We start from the raw sequence: 15,533 nt of genomic DNA on the forward strand, positions 1-15,533 counted from the left end.
AGAGATAAAGAGGTCAATATTCAAAAGAAACCATCTAAGTTAGCAGGATAAGACTTAGCCATCTTACATGGGATATTCAGCAGCATAGCTATGGAGCTGAATATTCTTGTGTTTGGTGTTACTTAGCCGAATAAATTCTACCTGGATAAGTTAAACCTGCTCTATGGCAAGTATAATTTATCCGATTAACTTAACTAGATAAATCTGAATATTGGCATTTATCCAGCTAAGTAGCACCCACCGAATATAACCAGATATTAGAGGCTGCCACTTAACAGGATAAATAGTTACTGATCCAGCTAAGTTGCACTGAACATTGGCCTTAGATAAGCAGATAAATATAAATAGCTACAGACAAGAAAAGAAATGATGCATTTCAAAGATGTTTTTCACCTAATGAAACTTTCAATAAATACTTAAATATTGATCAATTATTTATATACAGGTATGCTACAAGTTCAGAGAGCTACTAAGAAAATAGCATTTTAAAATCAGAATATAGCTTCAGTGGCTATAGCAAGACCTGAGAATGTTTTATTCTTGTTCCTTTGGGCTTCAAGGTCAATCTGAACCAGCTTTAAAATTGAGCAATAGCACTATGAGCCTTCTTTTGCAGCAATGATCCTTGCTGGAGTGTAACAGACCAAGATTCCCTCTGCAAAGTGAAGTCTATAAGTTAGTCCAAAAAACACATATTACCTTGTGTGTGTTTTTATTTAACCGTTATTTCCGTATAGTCAACTGGATTAATACTGCATATCACACATTACTTGCAAGCTGATATGCATTCTAATTCCAGCCAGTAGTTGTCACCATTGAGCAATGACCGGGATTCCCTCTTCACTCAGGGAGCCTGAACATGGACTCAGCTGCATCTCATAGCCCCAGGGAGAATAGCCAGGTCCAGAAATCAAACCCAAGTCTTCTGCAAGGTAGTGCCAGTGTTGCCAATGGAAAAATTACTTACCTGATAATTTTGTTTTCCTTAGTATAGACAGATGGACTCAGCCAATGTGTATAATGTGCTCCTGATAGCATTTGGAAACTGAGTCAGATTTCAATCTGACGTCAGCACCAGTACATATACCCGTGCAGGAAGCTCTGCTCTTCAGTATTCTCCTCAAAAAGCAGTTGTGGATATATGTGTGTCTGGATAATTTGGTTAACTTTGTTGAACTTTAACAACTTGATCTAGTTGACTTGGACTATAGCTGGAGACTGCCAGTGCCCTCACACGAGAAAAACACAGACACCTGGTTACTATGGGTGTCTTAGCTGAAGGGAAGCGTGGCTTACCCGTAGTTGTCTTGTTCTCGGGGGATGTCACCCAAGGTTTCCATATTATGAGGCAGCTGTGGGCGTGTAGCAGATGGACTCAGAACCAATAGGATGTACAAAAGCTACTCCTGAACTGGGTGGGAAGTTCCATGGACAACTTAGTACTGCCTTTGCGAATACTGTGTCCTCCTGGGCCTGAACATCCAGGCGGTAGAACCTGGAGAAGGTGTGAATAGAGAACCATGTCGCTGCCCGACAGATCTCGGTGGGTGACATCATCTTGGTTTCCGCTCAGGACACTGCCTGGGCTCTAGTGGAATGGGCCTTGACTTGTAGCAGTGGAGGCTTGCCTGCCTCTATGTAGGCCGCCTTGATTACTTCTTTGATCCAGCTGGCTACGGTTGCCCGTGAGGCCGCTTCCCCTTGTTTCTTCCCGCTGTGAAGGACAAATAGGTGGTCCATCTTTCGTATGGATGCCGACTTTTCCAGGTAGCGGACTAGGAGTCTACCGACATTAAGATGCCGAAGACAGCGAGGATCTTCGAGTCCTTATACTCGTCTGGAGATGGCAGCGAGATGGTTTGGTTTAGATGGAAGTGAGAAACCACTTTTGGGAGGAAGGAGGGGACAGTATATAGCTGTATGGATCCTGGTGTGAACCTGAGAAACTGTTCTTGGCAGGATAGTGCTTGAAGTTCGGAGATGCGACGGGCTGAATATATTGCCACTAGGAATGCAGTCTTCAAGGTTAGAAGTCGTAGGTACAGACCATGGAGAGGTCTGAATGAGGTTCCCACTAGGAAGTCTAATACTAGATTGAGGTTCCATAGGGGTACCGGCCACTTTAGAGGTGGTCGGATCTGCTTGACCCCTCTCAGGAAGCGGGAGACATCCGGATGAGATGCTAGGCTAATACCTTCCACTTTGGTTCCGAAGCAGGCCAACACGGCCATCTGAACCTTGATGGAGTTGAGGGACAACCCCTTCTATAAGCCATCCTGCAGGAATTCCAAGATCATGGGAATTTTGGCTGTCTGTGGAAGGACGTCGTGGTCTTCGCACCAGGCTTCAAATATTCTCCATATTCGTATGTAGGTTAGCAATGTAGAGAACTTGCGTGCTCGGAGCAAGGTGTCAATCACCGCCCTCGATCTTCTGCTCTTCTTCAGGCGTGTCCTCTCAATGGCCAGACCATAAGAGAGAATAGAGTTGGGTCTTCATGGAGAATCGGGCCTTGCTGGAGCAGGTTCTTCGCATGTCTGCATACCACGGCCTTCTTGGCCAGTCCGGGGCCACTAGAAGCACTAGTCCTCTGTAGTGTTCTATCTTGCTGATAATTGCACCCAATAGTGGCCACGGAGGGGGGGGGGGGGGGGGGGGGGAGTGAAGGCATATAGCAGGTCTGCCTGTGGCCAGGTCTGGAAGAGGGCATCGATCCCTTGGGGTTGTGGTTCTCGTCTGTGACTGAAGAAGTTGGGAACTCTGGCATTGGACCGGGTTGCCAGGAGATCCATGGCTGGGGTTCCCCAGCGGTTTACTATCAACTGGAAGGCTATGGGAGACAGCATCCATTCCCCTGGGTCTCTGCTGAGGTAGTCTGCAGTGACATTGTCTTTTCCTGTGATGTGGGTGGCTGAGGTCCCTTTTAGATTTGCTTCCACCCAACACCCATTAGGGGATCTATTTCCAGGGACACCTGTTGGCTTCTGGTTTCTCCCTGGCGGTTGATGTAGGCAACTGTTGTGGTGTTGTCCGACATGACTGACAGATTTGTCCTGGAGTATGACTGAACCATAGGCAGGCTAGTCTGACCACCAGGGCTTCCAGTCGGTTGATGTTCCACCCCAACTCTTCCTTGTCCCATTACCCCTGGGCCGTCAATTCCTGGTAGTGGGCTCCCCATCCTCGTAGGCTTGCATCCGTGGTGAGCAATATCCAGGTCGGTGGGGATGGTCTTACTCCCTTGCTTAGATGGTCTTCTCGAAGCCACCATTGGAGCTGGATCCGCACTTCCTCCGGGAGCTGTAGGCGAATGGAGTAGTCCTGGGACATCGTGTTCCATCATGATAGTAGGGAGCGCTGTAGCAGTCGCATGTGAGCTCTTGCCCATTGGACCACTTCCAGGGTTGATGTCATGAGGCAGAGGACTTGGAGGTAGTCCCATACTTTGGGACGGGGATTTCCTAGCAGATTTCGCAATTGGTTGTTTTCTCCTCCTTGTAGGAGGAAGGACGACCTTGTCTTGTTTGGTGTCGAACCGGACTCCCAGGTATTTGAGATTGGGAGGGCTGCAGACAGCTCTTGTTTCTGTTGACGACCCACCCGAGGTTCTCCAGTAGGGTCTTGACTCTGCTGGTCGCCTGATGTCTGTCTTTCTTCTGGAGATTTTGCCCTGATCAGCCAATCGTCCAGATATGGATGTACGAGGATTCCCTCTTTCCTCAGTGTTGCCACCACTACAACCATGATTTTGGTGAACATCCAGGGAGGGAGGGGGGGGGGGGGGCTGTGGCTAGCCCAAAGGGTAGCACACGGAACTGGTAGTGGTGGTCCAGGATCACGAAGTGTAGGAAGCACTAATGCTCCTGTTGGACCAGGATGTGCAGATAGGCTTCTGACAGGTCCAGGGATGTAAGGAATTCTCCCAACTGTATCACCCTTATGACCGAGCGCAGGATTTCCATGCGGAGGTGTGGTACCCTCAGGTAGCGGTTGACCGACTTGAGGTCCAGTATGGACCAGAACGTTCCCTCTTTCTTGGGAACGATAAAATAGATGGAATAGTGCCCAGTATTATTTTGTTGCGTGGGCACCAGCATTATGGCGTTTAGGGCGAGCAATTTGGTCAGTGTGGTTTCCACTGCCGTCCTCTTGGAGGGAGTGTGGCAAGGAGATTTCATGAACATTGCCATGCTGGGTCAGACCAAGGGTCCATCAAGCCCAGCATCCTGTTTCCAACAGAGGTCAAACCAGGCCTCAAGATCCTGGCAGATCCCATGCTACTGATGCAATTAATAGCAGTGGCTATTCCCTAAGTAAACTTGATTAATAGCAGTTAATGGACTTCTCCAAGAAATTATCCAAAACTTTTTTGAACCCAGCTACACTAACTGCACTAACCACATCCTCTGGCAACAAATTCCAGAGCTTTATTTTGCGTTGAGTGAAATAATTTTCTACAATTAGTCTTAAATGTGCTACTTGCTAACTTCATGGAATGCCCCCTAGTCCTTCTATTATTCGAAAGTTTAAATGACCGATTCACATTTACTCGTTCAAGACCTCTCATTATCTTAAAGACCTCAATCATATCCCCCCTCAGCCATCTCTTCTCCAAGCTAAACAGCCCTAACCTCTTCAGCCTTTCTTCATAGGAGAGCTGTTCCATCCCCTTTATCATTTTGGTTGCCCTTCTCTGTACCTTCTCCATTGCTACTATATCTTTTTTGAGATGCGGCGACCAGAATTGTACACAGTATTAAAGGTGCGGTCTCACTATGGAGAGATAGAGGCATGACATTTTCTGTTTTATTAAACATTCCCTTAATTCCTATCATTGTTTGCTTTGACTGCTGCAGCACACTGAGCTGACAATTTTATCCACTATGATGCCTAGATCTTTTTCCTGGGTGGTAGCTCCTAATATGGAACCTAACATTGTGTAACTACAGCAAGGGTTATTTTTCTCTATATGCAACACCTTGCACTTGTCCACATTAAATTTCATCTGCCATTTGGATGACTAATCTTCCAGTCTTGCAAGGTCCTCCTGTAATGTATCACAATCCGCTTGTGATTTAATTACTCTGAATAATTGTGTATCATCCGCAAATTTGATAACCTCACTCGTCGTATTCCTTTCCAGATCATTTATATATATATTGAAAAGCACCGGACCAAGTACAGATCCCTGAGGCACTCCACTGTTTACCCTTTTCCACTGAGAAAATTGACCATTTAATCCTACTCCGTTTCCTGTCTTTTAACCAGTTTGTAATCCATGACAGGACATCGCCTCCTATCCCATGACTTTTTAGTTCTCTTAGAATCCTCTCATGAGTGACTTTATGAAACACCTTCTGAAAATCCAAATACTTGTCTGGAGGGATGCTGTGGACATCCAGATAGTATCCCTCTCGAATGATGGAAAGGACCCACTTGTCAGATGTTATCTCGACCCTTCTTTGGTAGAATAGGGCAAGCCTGCCCCCTATGGCTTCTTCCTGTGGATGGGTCGGCTGATTGTCATTGTGGGGTGCGGCTGGGGGCTGGGCCAGAGCCGGCTCCCCTCTTGTCGTGTTTGTGCCGAAAGGACTGGCCCCTGCCTGCGGTGCTTGATATGCACTCTTGTAGGGTCTAAACACTGTGATCCTCTGCCCTTAGGTAAACGGGGAGAGGGGCGTTGGCTTTTGTTCTTGTTCTCTGGTAGCCGAGGTACTGGAGATTTGCCCCATTTGTCTGCTAATTTCTCCAGCTCGCTTCCGAACAGGAGGGGTCCTTTAAAGGGCATTCTCGTGAGTTTCGTCTTGGAAGCTGCGTCGGCTGACCAGCTTTGGAGCCAGAGTTGCCTTCTGGCTGCCACTATGGATGAGATGCCCCTGGCTGAGGTGCACACCAGGTTGGATGTCGCGTCTGTGAGGAAGGATATTGTTGGTTCTAGTGCTTCGACGGGCATGGTAGCATTCGTGGTCACTGATAAGCAGGTGCGTGTCACCACGGCACAGCAGGCCGCAGTCTGCAGAGACATGGCTGATACATCAAATGACTGTTTAAAGATGGCTTCCAGACATCTGTCCTGGACATCCTTGAGTGCTGCCGCTCCCTAAACTGGAATGGTAGTGCAGTGCGCTTTGTGACGGCTCAGACCATGGTGTCCACTTTGGGGAAAACCAGATTTTTGGCTGAAGGATCCAGTGGATACAGGGCTTCCAGGACCCCCCCTTTGAAACTGGCCTCCGGAGCATCCCATTCCAAGTCGATCAGCTGTTGTATGGCTTGTAGCAAAGGGAAATGGCGGGAGGCCTGACTGAGCCCTTCTTGTGCCTGGGATGGCGAGCTCCTTCAAGCTGAGAGACACGAGATCTGGTAGCTCGTCTTTTGAGAAGAAGCGCCTCAGTAAGGTTCCGTTCCTGGAGGGATTTCCCCTTCCTCCAGGGAGTCTTGATCCTCATCAGAGGTGTCCGTGTCCCCTATGGTGAGGCTTTTGGCCGGGAGGAGCACGTCACTGGAAGGCCCTGGGAGGCATGGGTCCTCTGGTGGTGGATGTGTCTGTGCCATTAGTGGCGGTTGCATGTGGACAAAGGTGTACACAGGAGAAGGATCCTGGGCCGTGCTGGGGATAGAAAGGTCGAGGGTACTATCGATGGATCCGGACTCCTGTCCTGGCTGGTGGTGCCATGGTTTTGTGCGTGTAGGTTGTTGAAACCTCGTCTGTGTGTTTAATGTGCGCGCCGGGAGGCTTAGTTTTGCGCTTCGGGTGCGCCAAAGATGTGTGTGTAGGCCGGGATGTGTGCTCACTGAGATGCACACACCGCTGTGCGCACAGCCTTAACTTGTGCACGTAGCTGTGCGTACAACACTTATGTGCGTGCCGCTGGGCGCATAAGTGATTTGTGCGCCCGGCTCGTCTGTGCGCACAGTTCAGTTAGGTGGACAGAGCGGCGACCAAGGGGAAATGGCGTCGGCGACCACCCTGGAGGGTCTCCACGTGGGAAGGCCCTCGTATCCAACCGGGGTCTACCCGGACTGGGCGGATCAACCAGATGGTACAGACACCGGCTGGCGATCTGTGCAGCTATCTGAGCCTCGGAGACCGGAGACTTAGAAAACATTTTCTACCTTAACGTGTCTCTGCGTTTCCTGGTCTCATTCCAGTATCTGGCTGCGGGGGGAGAGGGAAAAGTACCTTTACCGCCACGCTCTGTATTGCACCCGCTGCCTCTCAGCCGCTCCTGTTGCCAGGGGCTAAGTCCACGCCAGGAACTGGCTACTGGACTGAGGCCTACCTCTGAGGGATCTCAGAAATCACCTCAGGAATTCTCAACTGGGGGAGTGACCCTTAGGTATCACCACAGGAGGGCGGGGCTCATCTGGAGAGGTAAGCTTTCTTCGTTTTTTAAATTTTCTCTCTTCTTTGGTTTGAATACTTTAACGCTGTGCTGAGTCCCGAACTGCTATGGAGATGGAAAATACTGAAGAGCAGAGCTTCCTGCACGGGTATATGTACTGGTGCTCATGTCAGATTGAAATCTGACTGTCTCAAACTGCTATCAGGAGCACACAAAACCTATTGGTCCTGAGTCCATCTGCTACACACTAGGAAATTTAGAGATTTTGTACCTACATTAGCAATTTTTTTTAACCAAATGGAGATTTTAGAACTGTGAATGTAGTTTAGCTACAAATCTAGCAACTTTTTCTTAGTTCTAAAATTATCCGGCTTCTTACTGATAGGACATATCTAGAAGCAGAAAAGTGCAAGAATGAGACCTCCTGACTAGAGCATCCCAGGAATGTGTAAGAGCTGAGGCTTCCTTTCCTAGTGTACTATTGCTGGCTGGTTCTGCTCTCTCTCCCCTTTGCTTCTCAGAATAGGCTCTGCTGGTTAAGTCTCTCCTCTATCCCCTCACCCATCCCCAAACTGCAGGAGATGTCACCCACATGCGAGGACTAACATCCTGCTTTCCTGTGATAACACCTGTTACAGGTAAGCAACTCTGCTTTCTCAAAGGACAAGCAGGATGATAGTCCTCACAGTTGGGTGAACAACAAGCTGAGGATGCCCGTGCATGAACCGAAAACACCCAAAGACGTGCAACAGGCACAACAGGGGTGAGACTGTAGTATACAGGCAGCCTAAATATCCCAGTGGGTGTAGATGGAAGTTGGATATTACACTGAGAATAGATTGTGTAGAACAGACTGGCCAAAGATGGAATTCTGTGAACCAGCCTTGTCTATGCAATAGTGTGCTGACGAGAACTCCAGTTTGCAGCTATCAATGATAGGTACTGAGCAAAGGTGTGCAACCAACGTTGCCATAGCCCTAATGGAGTGCTCCTTAACTCTGTCCTGAAGCGGAAGGCCTGCTTGATGATAGCAGAAGGAAATGCAGTCCGCCAACCAGGAGGACAGGGTCTCCTTTCCAACCGGTGTTCCCAGCTTAAGCTTATCAAAGGAAACAAAGAGCTGGGTGGATTTCCTATGGCTTGCAGTGCGTTCTAAATAAGAGGCAAGCGCACGTTTACAGTCCAAGGAATGCAGAGCCTGCTCAGCAGAAAGTGAATGGGGCTTTGGAAAGAACGTAGGTAGGACTATGGATTGATTTAAAATGAAGTTCAGATACCACTTTCGGTAGAAATTTAGGATGAGTGCAAAGGACCACCCGATCATGAAGAAACTTTGTGTAAGGAGGGTAGGTAACCAGCACTTGCAGCTCACTGATCCTGCGAGCAGACAATGCCAGAAGGAAAAGGACCTTCCAAGTGATATACCGCAACTCGCAGGAATGCAGCAGCTCAAACTGAGGTTTCATGAGCTGCACTAAAACCACATTAAGGTCCCAAGACGGGGCCGGTGGACGGCGAGGCGGCTTCAGGTGACGCAATCCCTTCATAAAACGCACCACCAGGGGCTGTGTTGAGATAGAGACATCCCCTGTACCCTTATGGAAGGCGGCTACCACACTGACATGCACTCTGATAGAGGAGGTTTGTAACCCAGACTCAGATGACAGAGGTAGTCTAAAAACTGATTCGTGGGGCAGGTGAAAGGGTCTAACACCTTTGAAGTGCACCACAATGAGAATAGTTTCCATTTTGAATGATAAGACTTTCTCGTGGAAGGCTTTCGTGAAGCTACAAGGACCTGAGATACAGATTCCGAAAGATTGAGAGGCTTAAGGATCAACCTTTCAACATCCAAGCTGAGGGTTGGGGTGGCGCAATTGGCCATTCCTCTGAAATATCAGGGACGGGTCTGAGCCTAGCGGAATCTGTGGACACAGTGAGAGATCTCGAAGGATTGGAAACCAAGCCTGACGTGGCCAGTAGGGGGCGATGAGAATCATTAGACCCCTGTCCATGCGTAGCTTCATGAAAGTCTTGCTGATGAGAGGAAGTGGTGGGTAGGCATAAAGGAGACCTTCCCTCCAGGACAGGGTGAACGCGTCCCGAGTTGGAATGCTGTGACTGCGATGAAAAGAGAGCAGAAGTTGTCCACCTTGCGATTCTGCAGAGACGCGAATAGGTTGATGGTTGGACGCCCCCACTTTCGGAATAAACTGTCCACAACTACAGGGCTGAGGGACCACTCATGGGGCTGGAATTCGCGACTGAGATTGTCCACTAAAACATTGTCCACACCCGCCAGGTAGGGTGCTCTGGGATAGAGCAAAAGCTCAAATTTGTGCTGCTTCCTGACAAAGATGGTAGGATCCAGTTCCTCCTTGTTTGTTGATGTATCACATCGCTACCTGGTTGTCCGTCTGGATCAGGATTGTTTTGCTGGACAAACAGTCCAGAAAGGCAGAGAGAGCATATCAGATTGCTCGGAGCTCCAGAAAGTTTATCTGATGTTGGGACTCCTCCGCTGACCAGGTTCCCTGAGTCTGCAGGTTGTTGACATGTGCTCCCAACCTAGGTTGGAAGCATCAGTTGTCAAAATTATTTGAGGTTCTGGAGCTTGAAAGGGCAGACCTTGAAGTAGATGAGACTCCAGGATCTACCATGCTAGTGAGAGATGAAGTTGCCGGGTAATGTGGAAATGTTGGACATTGGATGATGTGCCTGTGACCACTGGGACTTTAATGTCCATTGAGTTACTCGCATGACGAGGCAAGCCATTGGAGTTACATGGACCAAGGATGCCACATGCCCTAGTAAGACTAGTAGACGAGCCATCATGATTTGACGAGATCGTATGTCCTGTGCCAACGACGCCAGCGTGTGAGCTTGGTCCCTGGGAAGAAAAGCTCTTGCTTGGACAGTGTCAAGATCCGCTCCAATAAAGGAGAGGAACTGAAACTGAGCCAGGTGAGATTTCTGATAATTGATCAGAAATCCCAATGAGAGTAGTAGTTACATTGTAAGTTGGAGGGAGTGGAGAACTTCTTCAGATGACTGAGCTCTCAGTAACCAGTCGTCTAGGTAAGGATAGACATCGCTCCTCCCCCGAAGAAAGTGGGATGGGTGTCGATGGAATCATCGGTAACTGTGATTTTCTCGGTGCACCTGGCAGGGCATCAATGAGCATATCCAGGAGAGGCAGCAGCACCGGAGGCTTCGGTGTCTGTTCCGGCAAAGGCACCGGTGCTGGTGTCTGTGGTCGTGGAAAGCTTTGGATCGCCTGGACCACAGCCTCTTGCACCATCCGGTGCAATTCCTCTCTGAGCGCTGGGGTGGTGAGCCCCAGGTCCGGAGTGGGAGGCACTATGGGCAGTACTGGAGGTTCCATTGATCCCGGTGGAGTCTCAGTAGCCCCTTCCACTGAAGGCGCAGGACGCCTCCGTTTATCTGGCTTCGAGGGCACTGGACGCTCCACGGCTCGGATCCTTTTCATCGGCAGTTCCGTCGATGGCTCCACTGACGCAGTGGAAGCGGAAGGCACCTGCCTCCGATGTTTATGTCAGTGCTTCTCTCGACGGTCCACTTTCCCCGATTCCTTCATCGATGAAGTAGACCTGAGGACTGGGACAGCAATCAGGTGTCTTCAGCCTCAGAGCGACGTTGATGCTTCAGCGAGGATAGAGTCGATAGTACCTGCGGAGACTGGTGATGGAATAAAAGTGCCATCTTTTCCAACCGTGCCTTACAGCCCTTCAGGGTCATTTGGGCACAATCGGTACACGTCTCCACGCCGTGCAACGGTCCAAGGCATAAAACAGACTAAATGAGGGTCAGGGCACAGACGAAAACCCGTCGCTATCATGGCCGTCAAAACATTTAGGCCGGCCGCGGTCGGCGCCGACAAGGCCTACAGAGGTCCCCGCTGGGAACCGACCGAAAAATGGTGGTAAACTTACTGCACGACCCGGTATTCGATGGCGAAGAAGGGAGACCCCTAAGGGGTATAAACTTTTGCAAGTTTGAAAGTTAATTTCCTGAGGAAATATTTCCAGTCAGGAACTGTGAAGAGCTCCAAAAATCCACATGGCTAGTAGCTGAGTGGAAAAAAAACTGAAGGGAGACCCCTGCTGGATGCAGGGTTATTGTCATGCTGGGCATGCCCAGAAGGTGCCAGTCAAAGTTCTAGAAATTGACAAAAGTATTCCGTGATTGGCTCCATCAGATGATGTCACCCACATGTGAGGACTACCATCCTGCTTGTCCTGTGAGAAAAAGTAGGAGCTGTAGCAATATCACCTTATGACAGACTGGCAGCAGCAGAAGAAAAGACAAGGAGAGGATAGTAGGAAGGGGCCATTCACTGCCATGCTAGTAAGGCCTTTGTGTGAGCTGGCTGGGCTAATCTCAGAGAAGGGCAGTGCAGCAGGTACCCTGAAGAGGGAGGAAGAGGTGAAAAGGTGGCTGCTGCAGGCTGGGTAAGGGCTGGCAGCACGTGCAGAACTTTACATGCTGCTGTAGTGCCCTTGGTTAGTCAACCAGAAAAGGGGATATACTCTGAGCACATGAACAGTAGTAGAAGCATGTGTGTGTACATCAGAGTACCTAAGAAACAAATCTTTGTGTCACAGAGAATGCTAACGTGTGTAAATCAGTTTCTGAGGCAAGAACATGTGTAAGTGCAATCTATCCCTCTTACCCCACCTATCAGGCCGATACAGTAAAGTTTGCGGGAGAGCGCGTGCACAGGCCACTCTCCTGTGCGCGCAATTCACTAACACAAGATATTTAAGTAGGGCCCGTGGTAGAAAGAGGCGCTAGGGACACCAGCGCGTCCCTAGCGCCTCTTTTTTGACAGGAGTGGCGGCTGTCAGCGAGTTTGACAGCTGACGCCGATTCTCAAACCCGCTGACAGCCATGGGTTCGGAAACCGGACGCCGGCAAAATTGAACGTCCGGTTTTCAACCCGCAAGCCGATTTTAATTTTTTTTTTTTTTTAATTATTTTTAACTTTTGGGACCTCCGACTTAATATCACCATGATATTAAGTCAGAGGGTGCACAGAAAAGCAGTTTTTTACTGCACTTTCCCGGCGCCGGCAGAAATTAATGCCAGCCTTTAGGCAGGCGTTAATTTCTGAAAGTAAAATGTGCGGCTTAGCTGCACATTTTACTTAGTGAATTGCGCTTGAATAACTAATAGGGCCATCAACATGCATTTGCATGGTACCATCAACTCTATCCTCGCTGAAGCATCAACGTCGCTCTGAGGCTGAAGACACCTGATCGCTGTCCCAGTCCTCAGGTCTACTTCATCAATAGCCAATGGCGCTATTAGTTTCAGGGGGGGGGGGGGGGGGGGGAGGGGGTTTGGGACGCGTGTTTTTTACCCCTTACTGAATAAGAGGGTAAAGCTAGCACGTAGAAAACGCGCGGCCAAACGTGGGATAACGCCGGAGCGCACTATACTGTATCGGCCTGAAAGTTAGGCTCGACAGCTATGCTGGTGCCACTGAACATGGTTTTAGCTACTTTTTACCCAATCTGGGAGACACATTATGATGGCTCTAGTGACTTTCTTCACACAGGAGTTGGCAACACTGGGCAGTTTACAGCATTTACTATCCCTGAGCCACCAGGAAGGTACAACCTGATAAGCATAAGTTGAAATACTTTCCTTGTCTTAGTGTATAATAAACTAATAAATTTAGTGCTGGAAACTGGATTACAAAAGCATTGGGGTAGGCACCCCATAAGCATGTGGTGTGAACACTAACATTATATAAAGTAAATATTAGGGCAATTTAGTCAGTAACCAATAGACGAATATAGCACTGAAAGATGGCCTGCAAGGAAGCAATAAAGACTGGATATTTGCTTCCTCCCAATGATTAGTCTACCTTTAAGGTGCATACTGAAATAAAGAATTATTTGAACTCGAAGTATGCTTATTCACATATGGGTGAGCCTACAGAATATACATACTGCAATACAGGCTACTACTTCCCTATTATCATACTATACTGTGGCATCAAACAAGGTGTAACGTTATTAGATAAATCTGATGTATAACAATATCCATATATGATTTGTTGTCCATCCCATGTCCGTTTCGTTCAATCTACAAATCTAGGTAAGACAACTTTAACCCCCAGAAACGCTGCTTCATTAAACGATGCCCACCTCCTGTGACCCGCCCTCAGCCAACACAGTTCACTAAAAATATGTACATCATAAAATGTAATCTTTATTTTGTCGCCATCTTTCATGGTTATAGGAACTGTTTATATGGGCCTTGATCAGATTGCAACCCCCCCCATCGCCTAAGCGAGGAGAAAATAAGGCGCTCTGAAAGCTCCCGCCAAGCAGGGAAAGAGCGCCACGCTCACCTTATACCGCGCTGGGGCCCCAAAAGATACCCCCCCCCCCTACCCCGTTTAAGGGGCGCCCTCCTTTCTCTTTCCTGGGAGGAGGAGGAGGTAGGACAGCGGCTCACCAGAGCGCCATTTTCCTGCCGCCAAACCGGCAGCAGCATTAACTCTCTCTTATTTCGTTAAGAAGCGCGAGGCTCGCGGCAGTTACTAGAACTTTTTTTGGGGGGAGGGGGTGTTGGACAGGTAGGAAGCGAAGGTGGCGGGGAGGGATTCGTCTCCCCTCTCCACCTTGCCAAAGCACATCTTAGCCACTTTAGGCGCGTCCCGAGCTAGGAGGGGGGTGGGGGGGGTGGGGGGGTATATTCGGCGGATCGTCCTACAGCCAGATTAATCCTCGGATGGAAAAGGGGGACGCCCGCAGCCTCCCGCCTCGTTTCTCGGGCAAGCATTTCTCGGACACTTTGCTGCAAGTAAACGGCAGCTTCCTCTAGCCAGCAATACCGGGGAACTTTTATCTCCTCCTAAAAGGTACATACTGTAAAACCCGATCTCAGAAGATCCAATCCCACTATACGAATGGCCCTCTTGCAGGATAACAGTATTCACTTACTGTCTTTGAGCGCCAACGCGGATAAAATCCTCTTCTTCGGTCTTCTGGGTCTTTACTTGTCCGATTAAAACTTTTACTCTTTTTTGTCACGAAACATTTTATTCCTCTTCAAACCCTTCCCCTCATTAAAACCAATCCTTCCTCCGCGCTCCCTTCTCCAGCCCGGCAACCATTACTCTAGAATGAAACCCACTGCCCTCCCCGGCATTACTCAATTTTACAGATCTGAATCAAGCAAAGGGCGCCAGCTGAGTGCTTTTAAAACACTTTGAATTTCGTGTCCAAAACCCCTTCAGCCAATCAGAGGTCGGCAGTCCATGTGAAGTCACTAACAGGAAGAAGGCGGAACGGCGCCGACCAATTAGATGGCCGGCAAGTTACAGCCCACGGCCGTCATCGCCCCTGACGAGCCAAGTGCGGGAGCAGGAAGGAGGGCCATGGGGCGCTTGGTCTGTGTAAGGTACAGCACATGCGGCGCCGGCTGAGCAGGCAGGACCAGTTTGCGCCAGTTAACATCCAACTGGACTACTTTTCTTTTCCGTTGTGCGGAAAAACACATTTTGGGTGCATGTTGTTAGGTGGATTTGGGCGTGGGCGAGCAGTGCTCGCTGTTGCTGGCGCCTTTTTTTTTTTTTTTTTTTTACCTCGAGCTCAATCAGCCGTCGCAGAGCGATGACACATCGGCGGCAGAAAATGAGAGGTGACAGGAAAAGCAGGGCCCACGGCGGAGGCGACTGCTGCTGCTGCTGCTGTAGAATAGGGAAGGAAGAGGGAGATAGAGCTGGCCCGAGGGAAAGCTCTGGCGGTATAGCTCTAGGGTGCAGCGCTCGGCTTTTGATTACATAGAACTTTTCTGCTTCCATCCCTGCGCGTGCTGAATTTTCTCCTCCTCTGGGCCCTGAACCTGAATGCGCTCATCTCTCCCCCCCCCCCCCCCCTTTTTTTTTTTACCTTGCTGAAGGCCCGTAGGCTAGCTGCGGCCTGGGAAGGGGAACGAAAGGTAAGAAATGCGGTTAAGGGACGAAGCCTGTTTTTGGGCCTGAGGATGAATTTCTTGGGGGGGAAGGTTGAAAGAAAGCGCAGCTCTGGAGGATGATATGGGGGGGGGGGGAGCAAGGTTGAAGGGGAAGATATGGCTGCAGTGTCAAGGATAGAATGAAGAAAGAAGTAAGGGGGAGGCGGGTGGAGAGAGTAACAAAGGAGAGTTGGA

At 49.2% G+C, this 15,533-nt stretch overlaps 1 protein-coding gene across 2 annotated transcripts in view; it reads right to left on the minus strand.

Moving 5' to 3' along the window:
• Positions 1-15,533, minus strand: part of FBXO5 (F-box protein 5) — a 44,685-nt gene that overhangs the window by 12,043 nt on the left and 17,109 nt on the right. Inside the window, exon 1 of one of the 2 annotated variants that reach the window (XM_029596564.1) lies at positions 14,324-14,603. The exons of the other annotated variant lie outside the window; for it this stretch is intronic. The gene's annotated coding sequence lies outside the window, so the exon portion shown is untranslated. Of the gene's footprint in view, positions 1-14,323; positions 14,604-15,533 lie in introns of those variants that run through there. 2 annotated transcript variants of the gene reach the window in all.

The sequence above is a fragment of the Rhinatrema bivittatum genome, chromosome 3 (assembly GCF_901001135.1).
Source record: "Rhinatrema bivittatum chromosome 3, aRhiBiv1.1, whole genome shotgun sequence".
Taxonomy (NCBI): domain Eukaryota; kingdom Metazoa; phylum Chordata; class Amphibia; order Gymnophiona; family Rhinatrematidae; genus Rhinatrema; species Rhinatrema bivittatum.